Below are 23,863 nucleotides of genomic sequence, written 5' to 3' on the forward strand. Positions count from 1 at the left end.
TGCTTGCCTTGGAAAAAGCAAGGTCAAGGAAGTACACCTTGCAGGCACGGCAGAAATTTTGTGATGATTGCAGTTCTTCCGGGAGTTATTATTATTAGGGTTTGTAGCGCGTAAAATCCAGGACTCTCCTGTGGCAAAGGGGTGTATCACTGCCACCGGCAGCAAAAGGACACAAGGAGCCCTGGAGGTGTCAGCTGTAACAGAGTTGTTATGGATCGCCATGCAGGAGCTCGTTCCTGCTGGACCAGTTCAAGCCTAAGCGGGTCGAACTGATGCCTGACCTCCTCAGGGTTTGGTGGGCAGGGAGCAGGATGGTCCCAGTGAGTGACTGGAGGAAGACAGGAGCAGAGGAGAAGTCCCCAGCAGAGCAGAAGGTCACGCAGATAAGAAGGAGTGGGCCAAAGACAGGGGAAACGTGGGTATGAAGAGCGATGAAGTCCTCGCAGAGCCAGGGCTCGGGTGGAGGGTGGCTGACGCAAGACCTTGCCGCTGCTCCAAGAGGCGTTTCAGTCCTTCCCCACCACCTCCAGCCGGATGGGATGGCCTTCACATCTCCTCCGCATTGGGACTGGCCCTTGTGGGAGCCATAAATCCCAGCTTAAATGAGCCGATGCAGCTGCCAAACAGTCCGGAAAAAGGCATGTAGTTGCTTTTTAGTAGTTGCTTTTTAGTTGGCTCGTTGGGGCCAGGGCAGGCGTCCACGGTTGACAGATCAGAGAAGGGGGGAGCAGGCAGGGTGCGGACTGCAGCTTCTGGCAGCTCTGCCCCATGGGTGCAGCGTTTTGTTTAAGCTGATCTAAACAGGGTGGTCACAGTAGGGTGATCCCATCCCAAGCCGCCCCAGCTGTGCCCTCTCCTTCCATCCTACGCCAGATTTAGTGATGAGAGGCTGCCAGGTTGCGTCAGTTCAACTAGCAGATCCAACCGAAAACTGCTAAGTACTTTCTGGGACGCTTCTGATCAATCTGATCAGCTTACTGAACACATCCATCCCACGGTCATGTCATCACTAGATGCAATGCAAAGGGAGTAATCTTAAGCGTGTGGTTTTGCGATGTGGCTGAGCCCATTTGCCTGCCACAGCACCCGAGGGGCGCAGTCGGGTCCCCGTTCCCCTCCCCATCGCACCTGTGGCCGGGCAGGACTGCAGCGCTGGCACCGGTACTCACTGACCACACGGCGATATCGCCCTTCAGGGAGCCGAAGCAACCCACAGCTCATTGCAAAAAATAAAAATAGCTTCTGGCTGGGCTGGTTGGGCGCCCTGACTCACCGTGCCAGTGAGCATCGAAGCAAGGGATGAGGGGAACTGGATTTGCCGGTGGTTTGATGAGCTGAGCCGTACCCTAAAGCCGCCCCTCCAGCATGACCTTGCAGCAGAGCTGGACCGTGGCAAGACCTGCGGTGCCAGCCGGTGGGCAGAAACTGGTGCTCGCAAGCAGATGCGCAGTCAACTGTCCTGCTGTGTGGCAGCTTACGCTTCTGTAGCAAGATGCAGCGCTGGGATCCAGATGTTTCACCGACCTGGAATGAAAAGCCAGGTCAAGGTCTCTCCAAGCAATACAAAACAAGCTGCAGGCAGACATGCATGAGCAGTCTGTATTTCTATAAAAGAACACATCTTTTAGGACAAAACTCATCTCTTGCTAGTGCAAGCGAAGGTAAGCTGGATGTGGGAGAGCATGTGCTTGTTGGAGCGATGAAATGACTCATCTGCAAGTTCCAGATGGGCCCTTGAGAAAGCCTCGTGCGAGACAGAGATGCTGTTATTCCACTGCCACCACGGACTAAACCGAAATGTAAATCTCTCTCAACTTCAAAGTATTACCCCGTGCTGTTTTAATAACAAAGTTCACTTTGTAATTTGGCTCCGTGCTCCTTACTCACTTCAGGCAAGTCCAAAAGTGAAATGGGAATGGGTTAAGAGGCCGGAGCTGAAATGCAAAGAGAAGTTTCTCGTTGCTGATGTTTAGTTCATGCCTTTAAACCTTCATTTTCAGTGCTACTAATCCTTCATTTTCATGACAACTTCGAAGAACCATTATGATTACAATTTAATGAAAACGCTGAATCCAGAGATGTAGCTGCAAAAGGGTAATTGCCTACTGTGCATTGTATTTAGAAGAGGCAATTAACTGTATATTCCAGGGATGGATTGAAAAGGTGAATTTTAACAATGACAGGGTTCAACAATGAAGAAATCGTAGTTTAAAAAAAAATCTATCTGGTATTTTTATTTTCTTTTTATATTGGGTCTCCACAGTTATTTCCATTTTTAAAGAAAGATTGATTTCAGCGACGGCTAGAATTAATCAGATGTGACTAACCAGGAGGGTACCTGTAGCTTTTACTTATTCAAGTGAGTCTGTATCTTATATTCATTTATTCAGATTCCTAAGTATCTTTTAAATAAAACTGTTAGAAATGGTGAATGATGCTCTTTTTTTAACAAGGCTATTTTTCACTTAGGTCAGATTCAATGGGGGTTGGGTTGCGATTAAAAATGAGTAAACAGGTGCTTTTAAATTTATTTTTACTGTACAAAATATCTTAACTGTCCTGAATACACCCAGGAAAAGACACAGAACTTACACTTTTAAAGCTAATTAATTTATTATTAAAACTAATTGATTTATTAAATAAAGGAGCATTTTCTGTAATTGGATTTGGACTTTTTTCTGGATTTCAAGATTTCAGAAATGCTAGCTCTCATCCTTAGGTAAGAGGAAGAAAACAAGTTTTCCTGCTATTTCAGTTGTCAATTAGTTTCTTGAGCTATCCTTAACCAGGTAACCGAATAAATTGAAAAAAGAAATACTCTTTCTGCTCCTGCTGAAGCCAGGATCCCACCCTGCGCCAGCGCTGGAGCACCCTGCCAGGAGATGGGCACCGCAGCCCCCAGTGATGTTACAGCTGCCATGAACTGTGGCTGCTGGGGGGCACAGTTAAATGTAAATAGTCGTCTTATTGCCAAAAGAGTAAATACAATTAAACGACTCCAGCGATCTCAGGGGGTTTTCGGAGAGCGGTGCCAAGAGCTGGGGTAGTAGGTGGGCTCCCGGCGACACGTATCGGCACCGCAAATCCTCCTAATGAAGTCGAAAGCACTTTGGTGCAAATCTGCTACAGAAAGTGTTTTGTCCAGGTCCTGGCTGGGACGGGTGAGACTCTGTCTAAATGAAGGACCTTCATTAAAAGCTTTTAATCAAAACCCACGTGGGTTGCAGAACCAACGATGACATCTAGCGGGGAAGCGCATTATTCACGCTAAGGGGGAAGTCGCAATTAATGCTGCGCGCCAGCAGGCAATGAGTATTTGGGAGGGATTTTTCCAAGGAGGAATTACCACCATTTGTTGCTACTGGTTGGAAAGGCACCACCAACAAACGTTTGGAAAGGTTGTCCCAATGTTTTGGAAACGCTACGTGACCCCAGGTTTCTGGGGGAGAGCTGGTACCCAGCACTCAGAGCAGCCCTGTTGTTTTTCACTCCTGTTAGCACCACAGAATCGAACTTTCTTGTTCCAGCTTAAAACTGACGGGTTAAGGCAGCAGATGGAAGGGATACTGCTGTTGAGCTTAACTCTGTGTTTTGCCCATTTTGTACTACGGGGAGTAATGTCGCATGCTTATGGCAACACCAAATAGCAGCACGCGCTATATATCGCTCCCTTGCCATCATCTCTGACGTTAGCTGTGAAAACCTGAGAACTCAGAATTTTTATGCCTGGAGTCCGTGCCTCTGTGTGTACTTTTAAAGCATGGTCTGTCAACAAGTTGGATCAGAAGGGAAGTTAAAGGAGAAGGAGTTTCCCTAGAAACCTGAAAAGGCACTAGCCAGTTTTACAGGCCTGATAAGAAGATATCGAAGGGAATGATAAGCTTCCCACGGCTTAGGAACGAGCATGCGACTGAGGTGGGAGAGCCCACAGTGGGGTACGAGGAAAACCTGCTACCACCAGAGCCAGCGAGGAGAGGCTGAAAAACCAGGAGAGAGCTTCTTTTACTTTTGCAACTCGAAGTGCGTGAGGTCAACCCATAAACATCCTGTTTGGAAAATGCTGTTGCGTGTCAGGGCAAAGCCTTTAGACTGTACAGGTTAAAGTTCCTCCAAGATCCAGCTTTCCTACAGGAAACATGGAGGCAGAAGTAGTTTCCAGGGGCTTCCGCAGGAGAGGTGGCAGCAAGACAGTATTGGCAGGGCTGCCCGATCCCACAAACTCTGCAAAGAGCACAGGGAACCTGAGAAAACTCTGCTTTTACGGTCTTGAATTCTAACAGACCTGTAATCAAATAGGGAATATTCTCAGGCAGTATGTAGAAGAGAATGTCTAGTTTTCACTGACATAAGGAAATCTTTTAAAAAGAAGGGATTGCTATGGCTGCAAAGAAAACTTACAAAACATGTCCTGTTTTTTCATAATGAAAAAATTTAATCAAGACCTTAAATAATGAGTTCAGTTACACAGAGAGATAAAGCATTCCTCAGTTGAGGCTTGTTCATTAAAACCTAACACTAATAGACAACTCTGGAATTGTTCAGGATTACTGTGGTGTTCAGCCTAAATCTGAAGGTAAATACTTGACTCATGTTTTCTGCTCCGGGAGGGATTAAACAGGCAATAAAGCTTCTCCCCGAATAAAGGGTCTCATGTCTCACAATGTCCCTTTCAGCCGCTGCAGAAACCTCGCAGACCCTGCAAGGGTCCCTGCCTGACTCGGCGAGAATGGCAGGACTTGGATGCGGAGGGATGCTGAATCCTTCTCACCCACGCACCGCGGATGCCCACACGAACACCAGAAAGCAGGAGGGCTTTTCTGAAATAATTCCCACTGCGATAGCTTCTTTTAAAGCAAGTTGTCTTCACGAGCAGTTCCCAGCATCCCGTGTTCTTGCAGTTACACAACAGTTTTACTCGTTACATTTACATCTCTTTTTCTCTTGTTTGCCTTTGCAGTTTGGCGCTTTGTAAAAGCTTTATTGGGACCCTAACCTGAAGCTTGGCAAAGCCGTGCACAGACAAAGCAAAGGTGCAGCTGCTGGAAGAGGACAAAAAGTAATCCCTGCCAGCACCGAGTTGGGTTTGCTCCGAGCAGACTGCACGGCAATAGCGATGCATATCAAATGGGCAATCCCGTCTGCATTTGAGTGCCTGGCAGTATTCTCTTCTAGTCTCAAATGCCGGATCCAGAGACTGAAAACTAATTCCCAGCATGGCCTCTTCGGCCAGAACAGCATCAGTATTTCAGACTCACCATATATACTTACGTATTTATTTTCTTTTTCAAATGCCTAGGCAAGGCACACCAGTACCCACCTCAGGGCTTAAGGACAAGAGCAGACACAGGCGCAGCAGCACTGCCCTCTTTAATCTATCGTTACTCAAGGCTCACACTAGTTTATTATGGATCAGTAACCTCATGCCTGTATTCTTGCTATCCTTGTCAAGCAGCACTTTACTCCAGGATTAGCCCAATTGATTTCAACAGGCTCGTTTGTGATCTTTTAAAACTCCCTGCAAAACGTGAGGGACGCGATGCAGAAGTACCGCGGGAAATTTGCTGGCCTGCGTTACCCAGGTTGGCAGAGCAGATAACCGGAAAAGGGTTCAGAAGCTGTTGAGTCCTCATGTCAGCGAGGGGATTTGTGCATGAGAACTTGGTGTAAATGGCGGGGGAACTTGCCCTGGGGAAGGGCAGCAAAGAAACTTCACTGAAAAACCAGACGGCAGAATGGTAACAGCTTGGTGTAAGAGGTTTTGGTTTATTCCCCTCCCTCCCACCCTGAAGTAAACAGGAGGCTGTTCGATTTCTACCGATTACATTTTTTGCTGATAGATGCAGGAAATGCATTTAAAGGAGGGATCTGCACCAGGAGAAATTTGGGAATCTGGGCATACCAGGAAAAGCTTCTACAGATATTTCATCGGCGTTTGCTCCTGAAGTTTCTGCGTTTTTCTTTACAGTTACCAAAGCCAATGGAGTGCAAACTGGAGTGACTTCTCCGTGTCTTTCAAAGGTCTTTATTAAAGGCTGGAAATGGGTGACAGATGCTGCTGCCCTGCCTGTAAACAGCCTTACTTAGGGATTCTCACGTGGTGTGAGATTTCTGCATGACTGTGGTGCCCACGTGGGTGAGACTTGCTCATAAATCCCACGTTTTTGGGAAGCGCATCGAGCAGTTGGACTGAACGTGTCCCCTGGGGCTGAGGTTTTTTGGAGAGCAGAGGACCCACTGCACATGAACGTGCAGCACAGCATGCAGGTCCTACGCTCGTGCAGGGTGTCTTGATCCATGGGAAATGCTCATGGAGACAGCTACCGTGCCTCTGGAAATCTTTAGTAAACAGAAGGGATTTAACCAGAGAAAAGCAGCGGATGTATGGGAGCCTTGAGTCCATCTATAAATGCTTGTGCTCTCAGTCACTCTGACACCCCCCCCCACATCTATTCCCCAAATTTTCTGATTAATTTTAATGAGCACAGAGAGCCAAGGGTGAGTGTCCTAGGGGGTTTATATGTGCCTTCCCACACTCTTACAGGTTTCTCTTTACCTTCATCCGGAAAGCTGACTAATTAACTCCAAGCTACGTGTAATGTTTGTGCATACAAGCTGTGAACACTGCTCCTCGCAACCCTACAAATGGGGCAAATTTCCAGAATTTCCTTCCTAGGTCCCTTTTATTTTTTGCCACCGATTACCATCCCCCTGGTTTAGGTTTCTCTTTGCCCACACTGTACCTGCCTCAAGGATGCCCAAAAGGCTTATGGTGGCCAAGTGCTACAGAAAGAAGAAAGCACTTAGTGTCTTCAGAGGAACACCCCCTGACCTGGAGGAGGTCTCAGCATGCACAAGCCAGTTGTTGGGTCAGTTGTCCTTGCTCCTGCATCCTGACCTCCCTGGCTACCAAGCTCCGTGCCGGCCGGGGCAATGCCAATACTTCTCAATATTTTCTTACATGTTTTCGCTCCTCCTGTAGCTCAGCTGATGCAGTTCTGTCGGTGCAAATTCATAAACACGGTGATTTATTTGATGCACAGATTGGCACATTCATGCGCTTACTACACATAGTAAACCTCAGGCCTGGTGTGTATGTACAGATGCATTTATGTAATTAAACATTTAGGGCTAATTACTCTAATTGCCTAGCTTGACTTGTTAAGCCTCCCATTCTGAAGATGAAATTCATTTACCTAGAGGCTCAATCTCATTCCTATCTGTCCCCTCTACAGCTGAGGGCTTTGCCGTGCCCCCTTTCCCGCACCGTGACCCCGTACGTTAGGGGTAGGCAGTGACTTGGGCTGCTTAATCCTCAGAGCCAGATGCACGTGTCACCGGCAGTCTGCAGTAAGGTGTGTTTCCTTGCACCATCCCACAATTTCTAGGAGATATATAACCCGGCTGTAGCTTGGCCTGGTGTCCCCTTCTCCCTCCCTCTGTCCCCACTCAACCACCAGCACAGGCTGAAGAATCCTGTGAGGTCTGGCTATGCAATGTGGCTATCTGCATACGTGTACGAGCTAATCCCTCCGTGTTTGCAAAACTCCCTGATCTGCGTGTTCACAATGAATCTGCAAACAAGAAAACACTATAATTTGAGCACAAAGCTGCAAAGACCTTGATGTTATAAAAACCAAGTCTCCAGCATATGGGTTTTTGCATATCAACTTTTGCATTTCAACTATTTAGATAAGAACACGTCACCTATTACTCTTTACAAAGGCTCAGGTTTAATCATTGATATGCTGAAAGGCGATACGCCGTCATTCTTGCAATAACTCTCCGCTGCTTGTGCTGAGGTGAAGGGTCCCGAAGGAATGGCGCTGTTGTAATCATTTGCCAGCTCCTCTCAGCCTTTCTTAAGAGGCTGACTTTCACACGGCGATCATGCGCTGTCCTGATCCACCTCACCCAGCAGCCTTTTGCTAAGGGGGGAATTTTTGTTTTCCCAAATTGGATGGCTTTACCAATGCTTTTCAACAGATGTAGAAATTATCCTCAAAAAAGTAACCAGTGGGATCCAGAACAGAGATACAGCTTTGAACCAGTGCTCCTCCTTAGCTCTGTAAAGGCATTAAGTTGTTGTGCCTTAAAGCCATGACATAATGAAGATTATTTAAAATAAATAGCACAGATGCTTTATGGGACTTCTTCTCTTTCTGGGCTCTGGACAGCTGGACTTACAGCAACTCTTGCATTTATTTGGACAGGTGGAAAGAAAAATGGGGCAAACTCATTCATGCTCTTTTAATTCTCTGAAACAGCTCTAAATGAGTTTTTATTGTTTACAAAGCATACATAAAACAGGCAATCCAACATAAAGTTTCGTGGTGCTGTCTTTCAGAAAATGTCTTTAATACATTTGTGGATTTCCTGCCTGTGTGTAATAGACATTCCAGACTCCCATGAGTAATAACAAATAGCCTTTATAGCAGGCCACAGCCCAGTGGCTCAGTACGAGAACAAATCTTTCCTTGGAATTCAGAGGTACCTGCTCCTGCTTGGCACCATTTCTCTGTACCACTAGGTGGCTTTTCCACCCAGTAGTTTGTATCTCTTTCTCCAAAGTTACTACAAGTACAATGAACCTGCTTGTAAGTGCAACCATCAGACTGGTGGAAAAGAGAGAAGGAAGCTAAGACATCATTCAGCAGACGAATCCTTAAATTACCCATATGTTTACAGTGAAATCTTTACTGATCCCTTGTCTGTCCTTCTACTGTTTTGTTTCAAGGCAATTACAGCTAGCTAGCTTACTTCTAGATTTTGAGTATGTGCTCAGATATATTTCTGTACAGCTAGGAAACTTTGCAAAATACTGCACGTGTCTGATTTTATGACATACATTTTTGTAGCTCATCAGAATAAACCAATTAGTAACACAGAAACAGGATGTGTATGATTTAATGAAATGCATTGTCTCACCATGTTCTCAGGAAGAGTAATTCCAGGTTTGCCTTTTCAGATATTTTACTCCGGTTTTTAGCTTAACTTAAACTTTTTAACTACAGATCTTTACTCACACCTAAACACTGCAAGTATCTGGCTACTGATAGTATCTTTGTCAAGTACCACTCAATGTCTCAAGTTCTCTCCAAAAACAGAAAAGCCCTGAGGGGCTCATTGACTGGACTACAGAACAGTAAGGGGGGAAGAATGAGGGTCACAAATCCACAGCTGTGTTAAAAAAAATAAATACCATCCGCTCCCCGCCTAGTTTTTCTTTAAGTTTGGCCATGTTGAGTAGCAAGTATTTTATTGGAAGCACAACACAGCTGAGTCGGTAGAGACAGACCTGAGAGATATTAAAAGTTTGGCAGACGAACTCAGGATTTGCGTCTTTCACTTCAGACATTTTCTCCTTTCACGTATTTAACTCTTGTTTTCTATGACAAAAATGGCCATATATTCACTGGAGAGAAACCATGGAACTCTCTCCTGACAAGTACCCTTCAGTGGTATGAAAAGCTGCATCAACAGCTCTTTCAGGCAGAACACAGTGACACGTGGGATTTGCACGCAAATTTTAAAGGGGCTAATCCTGCAACTAATTTTACAGACATCAGGTAAGATTTCAAAGAGGAAAGCCAGCTGCTGATGGAAAGGCTGGAGAAAGCTCCTGCTTTAGAAAACAGCAGAGAGCCATTTGGACTTGATTACCTGTGTAAAAGCTGGTTGCCACCTCCAGATAATCAGCAAAAATGGACTCAGGCTGGCAAGAGGCTGGAAAACACACTCGGAGCTGCTCTGCGTTGATGCAGCACTACTTGCTCTTGGTTGCCATGTGCCACTTTGCACCATTTCGATCCAAGTCTCTGCCCTGATTGCAGCAGCCAGCTTTTTACACCAACTGGTTTTCAATATGATTCCGGAGGCCCTGGACTAACAGCAGATTTCTGAGGGAAGAGGAGGATAATAGTTAAATTTATTGGAGCAAAGTGGCGCTCAGTAAAACAGGGTAATAATATAGCTGAATAAATAAAGCAATCAGGAATACGCAATGTTTTTTTTCATTATACAAGTACCTTTCAAGCAGCCTTTATATAGCGTAACCGTCCATGGTATAATCCCCTCAGACCCAAGTGAGTTCTGCCTGAGCAGCCAACTAAAAGCCATGTTATCACATTAGCCTGGTGCTGATTCAAAGTCAATACTCTGCTCCCAGCGGGCTTTTCTGCTGGGGCTTGGCTCTATCGTACATGCAGGCACACAGCTTTTGGTGGGCGTGGAGCACAGGCAAGAGCCATCTGCAGTATCTTGGTGCGTGCCATGCCAAGACCTACCTGCAAGACACTATGCAGGTGCACGCCTAGGCTGATCTTTAAGTTACACTAATCCTAGCAGAAAGAGATCAGCAGTTTTGATTTGTCATGCTCGCGTCCTTTCAGCATCATCTGTGCCTTTGCTTTGGCCCGGCACAGTTTAAAGCACCTGCAGACCATGAAGTAAAGCCCTGCCAGTCAGTGCCAGCAGTATTTCACTCCCAGCGCGTGCTCCAGTATCTGGATTCACCAGTTGAAAGGCACTGGATGACCGGTAAAGCTCAGGACAACCTCTGATCTCTTGGCTGTCCCTCAAGCTGTATTATCTCTGCAAACATGCGCTCCCCTTAATCTCTATATAATCTTTTCCCAGACAGAGTAATTAAAAAACAGTTCCACGTCTTTTCCCTGGCTTTTAGCTAAACATTTTGCAGCCTCCCCCCTTGTGCCCACAGTCTGTAAATTTTGTCCTATGACTTTTTTTAAAATCAAACTTTGTACTCCTCAGTCAGCTCTGTTCTTTACACAGAACTTTTTTCAGGTGAAATGCTGTCTTTTCCCCTTTCCACCTTGTGGAGCTTTATTCACATGCCTGAAGAGTCTTTGTGGAAGCAAACTCTGATCCAGCCCTGCATTGGTTTTAAACACTTCCCTCCAGGAATTTCTATCATCTCTTTTTATCTCGCTGTGCCCTCAAACCAGAGCAGAGAGCTGCAGCGCATGAGGAACGAAAGGTGGGTCTCCATGCCCCGGCTGCTCCCTGACCTGCTGCAGGCCTGGGCGTGCGAAGGGATTTCGGTATGATGGCCCTGGCAGAGGAGGCTTCACCCAGCTGGGGAGAGCAAGGCAACAGCCTGGGGCCGCTGCAGGAGGCAGTTGGACCCTCTCCCAGCCTTGCCCAGGGCCACCTCCTGCCCACGAGGGCCCTGCCCTTCAACCAGGCCTTGGAGATAGATACCCACTATGGAGGCTGTGGCTCTTGGCCATGGGAAGATTTGAGATGCTTTCTGTTGGGTTGGTATTTCTGTTAGCAGATATTCCTTTTGAGAGGTTCTCTCTTGCCATCTTCAGGACACAAGCGTGCATGCTGTGGTGCGATGTTTTTCACTGTTTTGGTATCATTAGAGAACATGTTTAGAATTTCACAACAATTTTCCAGCACAACTAACAAATATTGTTATAAAAGTGTATTCGCTATGCTTTTCTTTTGAGTGCAGTTAGACCACATGGAGAAGAGTCTGAAAACAGCTTTTACAAAGTATCAATTTTGTTTTATCAAGGACTGTGCTGGCAGTTTATACCTCAAATTTTAATTGTTCACGGTAAGGAATCATCAGTGGATTCAATGTAATAATATTTTTGTATATGGGTGCCAAGGTTCCTGCATCTGAAAGACTACATGGAAATTATTCACAAATGCAAGTATTCACTGATAATAGCTTTTCTGGCACTTTTGATCTACAAAGGAAATCTGTGTCCTTATTTCCCTGTTAATGGTACAGAAGCACAGAGAGGAAAAAGGACTTGATAAGGTTTATGCCTGCTAATAACATAATGGCTTGCAGAGGTGTTAAAGACTTCTGGCTCCTCTTGACTTTACTTGGAGTTGAGAGAGCCCTGGAGGCCCATTAAGCAACTATCAACCTTGACCTAAATAATTTCTTTACTTTTCAATCTATTTATTGTCTTTACAGAGAGTATTTCAACACTAAGAAAGGAAGTTGCATCTTAATTCTATTAGCATTAGTCCCACAGGCTTCTCAAAACTCATTTCAAACATTTTATGACCTTGCCAAGATTCAGACATGTTCAACTTTCAGCACTGAGCGCAACCCCCGTGACTCCAAAGGGATCAGCGAGCATGATGTATAAAGATAAGGTCTTGCAGACCCACAGCACTGGGCAGTATCTTCACTGGAAATTAAACATTATTACGAAAGGCGATTTTTTTATAATTACGCATTTGGGAGCATAGTGTGGCTGCTTTAATTCGGAGATCGCTTCATACTGAGAACCTACACAGACTGCCTTGTAAAAAAATAACCCTTAAAGTAAAAGGTGACACTTTCTAAGGTTTTTTTTTAAGTGCCACCCAGCTTCATGCATACAGGCTCCCTCCATCTCTGCATGAAAAGAGTACTTATATTAGTAACTGTATGTGGCCAAAAAAGCAGCTGAAACCAGAAGGCTATAAATTACTATTTATCCAAACTTTTTAAACTTCAGTTTTCAAACCATTTAAGCCAAAATATATAAATCAAGCCAGATTTGTTGAACACATGGCTCAGGTTCAGTGATATAGATCATAAAACTTAGCCAGGCTTACACAGAATCTGATCTCAGTTTCAGATTTGTGATTTACGCTGGTTTCAGGTTTTCTTGCAAGTATTTTGCATGCCCTAACAAATACAACTGCATTTTAGTTTTCACAGTGTCAGGGTCCTTTGTACATCAACACACTCTGCAACTGCTTTCCCCTGCTCCGAGGGGTTGGGCGCCCATGTTCAGGACCAGCTCTGTAACCTGGAACGAGACCGCAGGGATAAGAGCTGTGAGAAGTCTCCTCCAGGCTGAGCTATGCCTGGCCTCGTGCCTGATCCTGCCCTTGCCTCCTTGACTTGCCCTTCTGGCTTGAACGTGGCCCTACCTCCTTGCTGGGGCTTTGCCCAGCCGTCGTTGGGCTGCAGCTGATCCCAGCTGCTGTCACCAGGGCTGCTCTGCTCAGCTTGTTGGGGGTCAGCTTGCTGTGAGACTGCGCCCCAACAGACACTGAGCTCGTATTGAGAGCACTCGTTTCAAAAATCAAACCAGCTTGTTAAGTTACAGAAAAAAATACCGCATCTTCATTAAAAATCTTGCAGGCAGTTGTCATTTAATTAAATGATAGGATCTGCCACTTGGGTGAAATACTATTTGCCAGGATTTCACTGAACGTGATATGCAATAGCAGCATGATGAACAGTCTCTGGCACCATCTAGATGCCATTTCTTTCTGGATACAGACGTTCCGGTCCCATTTTAGTGAGGGTTTCGTCGGAGGGCAGTGATTTTGTTGAGCTAAGAAGGTGTTCTTATTAAATCTGCACCTAAAATTGGGCTGCTGTTAGTCATTGCTATACTGTGTCTTGTTCTCTCCATTATTCTTTGGACACAACACAGAGCAAGCTGCTACTAGCATGAACACCAAATCTTATGGATTCAGAGGCTGGAAATTTCTCTAGGGTATTTCAGAAATTTGTCTAGGGAAATTTGAGAAGGGTAAGCTCTATTTACATACTGGATAATACACAGAAACCTGCGATGCTATCTACGAAGGTTTAATGTTTTAGTTAGGCGTTGTACAAATGATATTGGCTAATTATTTTCATACTCATCCAAGGACATACAGTATGTTCTCAAGCAACTGAATCACTCTCACTTTGTGTCTCCAGTTTCTTAGTGAAGTCCAAGCTCACCAGGAAAAATGAGGAAGAGTCCTGTCCTAGGTAGGTCCCACAAGCCATATCCCACGACGAAATGACTCTACTAAGGGAGTGATTCTGCCTGGATTTGCCCTTGTTACTGTCATTGTCAGGATTCTGCCAGTGCTTTTCTTCAGCTGGCGCTTAAAAGGTGAGAAAAATATGGTGAAATATAGTAATATGGCCCTGGTATTACCATATGACCAGAAGTGTGAGCGCTCCACCAGTGGTGGTAGGATTAAAGGGCAGGACAGAAGTGGTTGTACAGTTTGCAGCTGCAGAAGCTCTGCCAGACACACTATGTACACAAAGCCAAAGAGAGTTTTAAGAGCTCTCCTGACTGCACACATCGTTAAGTATCCACCAAACAAATGCAGGGGAGAAAGCAGACAGAGCTAATGATAAGAAGGCATATTGAAAAAGGTGTATGTGCATATGTATGCATCTATATCCAGATATACAGAGATGGGCAGCGGGATAGTCATAAGGCAAAACCACATTACAGAAAGTGAGCATTTTCAGCCTACAAGAAATAAGGAGAAAACCATCTGATTAGCCAGAAAAACTGCAAAATTTAAGATGAGGTGAATGTGACAACTCCAACCCCTTCATGAATAGTGTTTTGTCTTCCTTTGTTGTCTGGCTAAGCTGGTTCTGAAAGCCCCTTCATCAGCAGTATGTAGTTTCTAGTACAATAAAGGTGCAAAACTAAACAATCCTTAGAACACTCAGGCTCTTAACTGATGAACCTATATTGCAAGTTCCTCCAGTCATGTTTGGTTCTAAACGAATTCTTTTTCTAAAATACAGTGATCAAAAAGATATGCAGTCTCCCACCACCTCCAAAATTAGTAACTTGCTTCTTTTACTGCACATCATATTTTACTGCCTGCTTTTCAGCAGCCACAGCAGATCACGAGGGTGGTATTACAAGATGTACAGGCAAACTAACACAGAACTCCTACATCCTGAAGTTATGATTTAACCATGGTTGCACCACAGCTCTGTGAATCAGCAGTCTTGTGTTCTTGTCCGACTTCTACCATTTACATATCCTGGCTCCAAATCTACAGCTGCTTAACTTTTGCTGCACTGACTAATCTCACGAAACTCCAAGGGCTTAAGGGGCCTCCACTACAAGTATTTCAGCTCCCAATACCTGTTGATTCAGATCACCTAATCAAGTGCCTCTGCTCCCTTTTCAGGCAAAGCAGTTAAGCTCCATCAAATCTGGATCTCCTACATCCCACTTCAGTCATGCACTGCCTTGCTAGATGGCTTTCTAGCCCTCTGCATTTTACAGCCAACAGCTGACATTCAGGAGGACGGATGGAAGATGCAATGTCCTGAATTTTGCCATAACCTAGTATCTACAGCAGCCTTCTGAGTCACAAGCAGGTTGCATCCCATCAAGCCAAGGTGAAACTGAATTTAGATTTCCCACTCCCTAGTTGACTACGTTTATTAAGCTGTTATGGGAAGGATACGCTCTGGTGCTTCTCTTCCCTCATCCTTTTCACAGAAGCCTGTGGTTTCTCTGTGAACAGTGCTGTATTCACTGCTACGAGGCTCCGAGCATGCACAGCAGAGTGGGCTTCTCTGGGGATGCAGGTGGAATATGGACACGTCTTTGCTGTGCTCCTGAACCATGGCAGGACTCAGCCAAAAGCCCAGCCCTACCTGTCACTGCCGCCTGTGCAGTCACGGGCACTCTAGTTTAGTGACCTGGGGAACTGCCAGGACAAATGAGTAGGCGGTAGGAATTTTGACATACCTCTAGGGTCAGACAGCTGCCGCAGCAGGAGATTTATAGGTCGTTCTCTTCAACTTGACCAAATGAATCCACCCGAGCTCCATTTCTGGTGCCCAAAGTAAATATTGTAGAACCTATCCATCGTGACAATACACTTATTTAAGGACTTGGATGTTTGAGGGCAAGTCATATAGCACTATGTATTTTAACTCACCCACCCCTAAAATTTTAATTACTTACCTCATGATGATATTTCAAGGGTTAATTTACATTTGAGGAAACATCACAGACACCCACATAATTCTGAGCACTTTCTGCGTAATTAAGAAAAGCAGCAATGTTTGTGCTACCCTGAGAGCGAGAGCTCACAGAACTACCGGTTACATTTAAAATACTTGTCATACAGGTTCTGAATTGCCCTGGGATGCATGGGTTGCCTTACCTGGAAAAGGGTGCAGTGGTAAGGCAAGCAAGTTGTTCCAAGTATCACCACGTGTGTTGAGTACAACTGGCCTTTCCCTGAGACCCTCCCCAGGACTGGGAGCATGTAACATCCCGAAGATGGATGACTGAGGGAGGTGGCTCACTGGCATTTTCAGTAGATTGAAAGGAGAAGACTCTTGGTGATGTTGTGGATGTTCTCAATTCACCTGCAACAAACAGGACCATAGTGAGAGTGAATTAATATTGACTATCACATTTTAAAAAGGGCTTAGAAAGGTCCTTCCCAGGCAAGAGCTCTGACCAGTAGGCATTTACATCAAAACTGAGCATCCTATCCTGTAATCTACCCAATTATTTATAAAAATACTCATAACTGACTACCATCAGTAGATCCTGTATCACACATGATTCAAGGTATCTCACTTTTAGTCCTGCTTGAGGTGTGGGATGGAGTTTCAGAGCCATCCTTGCATTTGGTTTGCTATCAGCTAAGTCCAAACACCTCTCTCATCAGCCCGTAGACTTCCTAGTCTGTCTGTCAAAGCATCTGACTTTTCCACTGAATTGCAGAGGGAGCAGAAGGGCTTAATTTTGGCCTCTAGATTGTAGTTGGAAGGTTAGAAATTAAAACAAAAATACTACAGTGCTTAGCATGCTCACACACATATTTTTTATTGGCTGCAGATCAGATCTTTGTTCTAATATGGATGACCTCATTTGTAGTAACAGCTATGGTTACAAAAAGCACTCCTGAAAGCCAAGAGAATTCATAATTAGTATGAATTATGAACATATTCCCCCAAATTGTGGTTTCTTTTCCACCTCTGAATGGAAAACGGACAACTGTTGTCAGAAAGAACCCTAGGGAAGCTTTCACTCCTCCTACTCTTAATGATGAGTAACTTGACACACCCTTGAACATGATTCGACTCCATTTCATAACCTTGGCAATTTGGGATTTTCCCACAAAAAAATCCAGAACTGATTAAAACACGGACATGTAGGTGCTAAGGCAAATTCCAATCTGCCATATATCTTACACTTCACATCCCGATTCTCTTATCACATCAAATCTCTCTTCCTTAGTGATTTATTTGGTGTGTACATGCCTTGCCTAGTTTCCCCCACATCAACTTTTGAGCCTGATGGTAGGATTTGAACATGCTACCTTTCTCCTCCATTTCACGTCCTAGGATACCGTGCGCAACTCAGGTTCATTCCCATGATTTCCTTCCCATTAGCGTAGCGTGGGGTGCATTCCTTTAATGAGTCTCAGTAACCAGAATGGATCTAGCCTCTTGAAAAGGCACTTTTTTTCTTTTTTTTTTTTTTTCCCATGAAGCTGTAACTCCTAGGATGTGATCAATCTGCAGTCCCCTATGGAGAGGCTTGTTTTCATCCTCGGACTGGGAATATATTCTTTGAACTGGCCCATCAGCCAGCGGGTTCTGCCACTGGGGAACCGGGAGCTGGGATCCCTGCTGCTCTCGGCATGCTCCAACAAGAAGCTTCCTCCTGCCAAGAGTTTTCAGCAGTTGTTTGCCCCTGCAGCACAGCTGGCTTACAGACATCGATGTAACTCCTATGCTTGCACACAAAATTTGATCCAATATGCAATAATTGCAGTTGATGCAAGTCAGCATGAAAGAACTTATTCCTTTCTTAAAGGACAAATATCTTTAAGGGATCTGCAGAAATTACAGTGATAAAAAGGCTGCAAGTATTGTATAACCACATAGGTTCAGATGATGTGTGGAAGAAGGAACCCTCTAATTCTGGGGTCTAGGTTGTTGAAGAGCTGTGCATGTTTGGTGGTTTGGTTTTTTTTTATTCTATCCCTCCTCTGCTGTCTTGCTAGAAATAAAATATAGCTATAAAATAATGCAGTGATGGTACCCAAACGCGTGCATGCTCTGGGTTAGCAACTTGTCTCTTCCACAGGCAAATGGTGTGGATAGTAAAGGGGAGCATGGGAATGAAGGCAGTGTCAGCTATTCTGAGTAGCCAGAGCAAAGAAACACCTTCCAGAAATGAGTTTCACACCCACAACTAGGTAATTATTAACCAAGCTTTTGAAAAAGCAGGAATCTAAACCTCCTCCTCTTTTTTTTTCTTGTTTCTGAAAAAAGAGCAAACAAACCCCACCCACCCACAAAGCAACCAACCTCTCCTCTGCCTTCCCAAATTTAATTGTTTTCCATTCCAAATCCTGGGATGAAGAGGCAAAAAACCCCAAGGGTCTGGTGTTGCTTTAGGATTTGCTAGTCTCCTTGAGACACCACAGGAAAAAAAAAATCTCCATTTTCTCACCAAACAGACAGCAGATCACAAAATTAAAATTACAGGAACTTGGGAAAATGGAAGAAATGAAAGTATAATGAAAGTGTTACCAAACCTTTATCTCTTTCCCAGTTGAAAAATGAAGGGGGTGGGAATTATGCATTCCGCTCCCTCACAGAGTTGTTCTGAGGAGTTGCCAATTAATGATTGTAAGATACTCTCATGCTATAATTGAGGACATATAATAATTTAAGATAAGGTCAAAAATGGAATAATCGAATTTTTAACATGATAGAAACACTCCTTAAATAATGTTACCTTATCTGAATTATGTTTGAAATGGCATGTGACGTAGTTAAACACATGGATGTAAGTTCACAGAAGATTTAAAAGGCTATAAACCCCACATTTCTAGAATGACTTTAGAGAGGCGACCCTATCACTGCAGTCTCTTTTATTACTTATTTTCAACTTTTTTATTCTTGTTTGTTGTAACAAATCACAACATTGGACACCTTGCATCTGCATACCATTATGCAGTCACTAAAATTCTGTGCCTTTACAAGATTATATGCCAATATAGAAGTGTAGGAAAAAAGAAAAACCAACCTAAGCAGCTGGGCAGATTCAGGAATGATGGGCGTTCTCAGCCCTCATCTAAATGAGGCAGCAGTGTAAGAAGTATGTCTTGTGACATGAGAACACATGCCGCTATGCCACCCTGGGCTAAAATAGGGACACACCAAAACCACTTGATTCTATTCCCTGGAAAATCCAAGCTTATAACTCTGAAGCAAAACATCCACCATTTAAACAAAGCCTGTACTTTCTGCTTTTGTTGCTGATGGTGCTATTGCTAAGTTAATGCTATTTGGGCCTTCGTCTTTCAGTTTATCTGGTCTGCCAATGGATCAGATTTCTGAAGTACCTGGTGACCTTTCCCTATCATACCCAAATGCTGCAGCAATTTAATAGTGTGTGAACAAGGATACTTGCCTAAAGAATTTAACAGATTTACGAAAGCAAACAATACAGGGAGAATGTTATAAAACCAAACATAGACTAAAAAGGCACTCTTACATATGGAACTTTGAGCATTATCTTGAAGAAACAAATACATAACTAGGCTAAATTGAATTCAGGGGATTGTAGCAAGTCATTGAACTCATTTTTATTGCAGTTGGTAAAGTTTTTAGCATAGCTATCAGAATACCAACAAGAAAGAGCCAAGAACTAAGCCTTATTCTTTCCGAACTACTTAACTTTTTTTTACCCATGGAGAATTACATAGTTGTTAGACTTTCTCTAAGAGAAGTGCTACACTCATCCATTAAATACATCTACAGATAGCTAAATTCTTTTAAGTTCTATTGAAAAAGCTATTGCTGGAATTCATGAGTGGTAACTTGTACAGAGATAAGCTATATTTTAATACCTTAAATTGCTTACTAAGAAAGCACTGTGCAGAACTCTGTAATGACCAAGCACAGCATAAATAAGCTGAAAACCCTTCAGTATGTTCTTTCTCCCACTGCTGTAATGGAACATTAGCACTTGCCCCAGTAGCTTCATTGAGCTATTGCAATAGCTTATACTCAAGAACCAATTAAAGCACTCTCTGGGGTTTTCTGCTTACAGTAATATGTATTAATTAGAAAGAATATATGTTTCCTTATACTCCCATCTATTTTTCAAGACTAAATCTTAGGATAAATACACTCTTGCCTTCTCAAATCTGGGTACTCAGCTCACCAATTTCTTTAAAAAGTAATAATAAACCTGGCACAATTAGCACATTTTATCAATTTACATTCAAAATTGTCTAAAATTAAGCTTTCCTCTGACTCTAGGCACTTCAACATCATTAATAATATAACAAAACCCTAGCAGTATTAGAATAATTATTTCAACGGGAAACTAGCCATTCAGACCTCTACAGATACTCCTTTCCATCCATTTTAATTCTCTTCACAAAATGAAGATGTCTTTTGCACAAAAAGACAACCAGATTTAAGCTATTTCAGATGACGACAGAAAACAAGTCCTGCAAGTCTGGAGAATGTCCTGCTGCGTACTCCTTCATTTTTATTAGGAGAGAAAAACAGCTGGCTTTCGATAACTCAGATAAATTGGTCTCCAATTGTTTAAAGCTTTACAAGGCAGAACCAGTACCTTAACTACACTCAGAAACCAGCAGTCATCCAAACGGATGCCAAGCAAGATGTTCTGCTTCATAAAGGAACTCCTGGTTCTGCTCCTAGCACTTGGGCAGAGTGGTCACAGCAGCAGCTGTAGGCATGACATATTCTGCACCTCATTTGCCATCAATTCTCACAGCTGTCTCGTCAAACACTTACAGCCTGTGGGAACGTGGCTATGAGTATGCTGGTTTGCCAGACATCCTTGAAAATGCACGCGTTACGGATGTCATGCTCAGAGGGCACTTGGGTGGTAAGCTGAAAGGTATTGCAAACAGCTTTGGGGCCACCTATTGCAGATAGTACAAAGGAACACATTTTCTGGAAAAGTTCAGTTATAGGGTGCACTCCACACTCCTCTTGGAGCGCCCGCTACAACGGTTATTCACTTTAAATGCACAAAGGTAATTTAAAAGCTACTTCAGTATTAATGTGATGTAATTTTCACTCTAATAATTTAAAACAAGGAAGTTTCAACCACACACACACAAGCACTTTATGCTTTTTTAAGTTACCAAGTGCATACCATAAAGACAAGTCTCACTTTATCCTTTGTAATCGCTGTGATTTTTTTTTCCCCTGTACAGTTATTCAGATCTCATTCCAGAATTCATCATCAAGTTAATTAACAGCTTTCAGTTTGTTCTGTGTTTAAGGGGAGATTGTTTGTGGCTTGACTCTGGGAAAATGCACAAAAGAAGGCGGCACCTTGTTTTTCAGCTCCTGTCTTTGCATTTTCTGCTGAGGAGCCAGGAAAAAGGGAAGCATGTAAATTAGGAAGCACATGTATCATGCAGGATTAGCATCACATATTCCTCAGAAGGCAGAGAAATGACAGCACACCTTCCATTCTCAAGATAGAAAAATTGATCATGTACCATTTCAGGGGTGGGGTTTTTTTTCATGTTTCTCTGCCAAGCTGCTGATCTGTTCTTATTTATATTTCATTCATCCCTCTTTCAGTAATAGCAGCTCCTCCATTGGTAATATAATTGCTTATATTACGATAATGCCTCAAATAAGGTTAAGACTGTATGATGCAAACATGTGCAACATACAAATATATATAATGTACAATATAGGAAATCTATCAGGATTCATTTGGTGCATTCTGATTCTCTTGGCCTTGAGGCAATTTTACATAATTGATGTTCATGTTGAGAAATATTTCTTGGAGGATTGTTATCCAGACTTCATAAGAAATTTTCTTGTAAGGATCTATTCCTTCAGAAATTTAAATGGAAATGCATTTTTTTCACCGTAATCCCAAGAGTGTAAATTTAGGAAGCAAAAGGCAAAAACCTTTAGATATTGTCTTAGTAAGTATATTCTGCAGCCAAAAGCTTAATTCAGATCAGCTTTTTTATGGAGCATAAGTATTTCAAGGCAAAAAAAAAAGTTGATTCTAATACTCATGGTTATTAATGAAATGTCTGCTTCTGGCATTTAAAATTTAAACCATGATGGTCCCACTAGATTAACCTGACACTATGCATATCAAGGACCATCAGATTTCAACCTGTAATCATCCAATAAAATAAAGCATAACTTCTGCTCAGCTAAAAATAATTTTCACAAATACATCTAATCTTCAACAGAAGACATAAACTGATGGAAAATCCTCAGCTTCTCTTGGGAATGCGTTCTGGTGGTTAACCATGTAAAAATGTGCGTCTTATTTCCTATTTGAATTTGTCTGGCTTTTACCTCTGGCCATTACTTCTTATTATGCCTTTCTTCAATAGATTAAAGAGCCCTTTAATATCCTGTATTTTCCCCCAGGAATGTTCCTGTACACTACAATCAAGTTACCTCCCAATCCTCTTTTTGGTATCTTTAGCAGCCCGAGCTCTTCAAAGCCCCCAGTGTAATGCATTTTCTCCAACCATCAGAACATTTTGCTCTTATTTTCCAATATGCTTAAAAACTGAAAACCAGAACTGTATGCACTATCCTGTGGATGGCATTGTTGAGGCCAAACATGAGAGGTAAATAATTTTTTTTTATTCCTTTGTTTATACATTGAGTAATCCTTTCCTGCTACAGCAGCATACAACAGATCCCTTACCTGATTGCTTACTTATTCTGACCCTTAAATCCTCCTCAAAGTCATTACCTTCCCAGGCTGTAGTCTTCTATTCTCCGGTTACACCCTCCACACTTGGTTCTTAAGATAGGCAACTTTATAGTTGGCTGGATTAAAACTCACTAAGTTTGAATGGAGTGCTTCTACCAACCATTCTGATCAGTGCCCCATCCTCATAGTTATTTATGACTCCATTAATCCTGGAGCTGAATTGTTACAGCAGCAGGTTTAGATCTGTTTCCAGATCACTGCTAAAAACGTAGTACAACATAGAAGCTACTACTGGAACCTCTTTAGACACCATATCTTTCAGTGAAGTTCTCCTTGAGATCTGGCAGCAAATTCCATTTGCATGGTTTATTGGCACTGCATGCACCCAATGTTAATGGGAATATAATGCAGCGCTGAGTCAAGTACCTCCTCAAAACAGTATTCATAGCTACTTTTACTAATGCATTGTGTGGACTTGTGTTATATTCCTTCACTTCAACTTTTTATTATTTGAATTACACATCAGATATTCTATTTTGGTTAGGATAGCTATTAACTTGTAATTCGGGTCGTATTGCGCACCCCTCTCAAAAATGGCATAAGGCAGCACATTTATCACTTGTTTAACCTCCTAATTTTAAGGCAAGACACAAACACACCAGAGTATTAGCAAGCCATAGATCAGTATCAGTGTGATAGGCAGAAGCATCAGGCAGCACTGGTGACCAAAGCTGGCATTTCTCATGGCATTTCCAGGATGGAAACCCCAGCAGCTGTGGCCTTTCAGAGTACCCGATTGCAAATTTTCTGGTCCTGCTGAACTTTAAGCCACACAGCAAGGAGGCACGAAGCCTCCTCCAGACTACACAGAGATTCCCTTTCCTCACACCCAGCAGAAACCTCCCTGAGCAGCTGTCTGCTCATATCCCTGCGGGTAACCCACCGCTTAACTAGCCAGGCCGCTGGGGCTAAGACCAGACTTAGGCTCCTGGGGTCGATCCGGGCAGCAGGCAGAGGATGAGGCCTCGGAAGGCCTCGGGGGTGCTGATACCAGACACGGTGGCTGGGGAGAGGGCAGCCACTGCTCATCCTAAGTCAGAAGGAAGGGCAACTCGCTCGCCGGGAGCCGGTCGTGCCGATGACCAGGCTGCAGCCAACGAGAAGGAACCGCCGGTGCCCTGGGCAGGCCGAGGGCCGCCGCACCTACCGCCCGCGGCCGCCACCACACCTACCGCTCGAAGTCGAGGCACGCCGCCCGCTGCCTTACGCAAGATCAAGCCCTAATTGGCTCCCTCTGCCAATGGAGGGCGGGATCGAGAGAGAGCCGCGGCCAATCCGCGCCGCGATGAGGTTTCCCGGGGGTCCGCGCCCGTGCGAGTAGGGGTTGT

The 23,863-nt window shown here is 43.8% G+C and overlaps 1 long non-coding RNA gene across 4 annotated transcripts; it reads right to left on the minus strand.

Moving 5' to 3' along the window:
• Positions 1–71: 71 nt before the first annotated feature.
• Positions 72–23,845, minus strand: LOC129206554 (uncharacterized). Of its 4 annotated transcripts, none has more exons than XR_008577191.1 (4): positions 23,419–23,690; positions 15,919–16,126; positions 9,661–9,896; positions 72–1,524 (listed from the first exon to the last, which is right to left on the minus strand). It is a non-coding gene; the product is annotated as an uncharacterized LOC129206554 (long non-coding RNA). The 4 variants fall into 4 exon arrangements; XR_008577192.1 differs by lacking the exon at positions 72–1,524 and adding an exon at positions 5,763–6,995; XR_008577193.1 differs by lacking the exons at positions 72–1,524; positions 23,419–23,690 and adding an exon at positions 23,708–23,845 and having other exon boundaries at positions 8,234–9,896.
• Positions 23,846–23,863: the final 18 nt, after the last annotated feature.

The sequence above is a fragment of the Grus americana genome, chromosome 5 (assembly GCF_028858705.1).
Source record: "Grus americana isolate bGruAme1 chromosome 5, bGruAme1.mat, whole genome shotgun sequence".
Taxonomy (NCBI): domain Eukaryota; kingdom Metazoa; phylum Chordata; class Aves; order Gruiformes; family Gruidae; genus Grus; species Grus americana.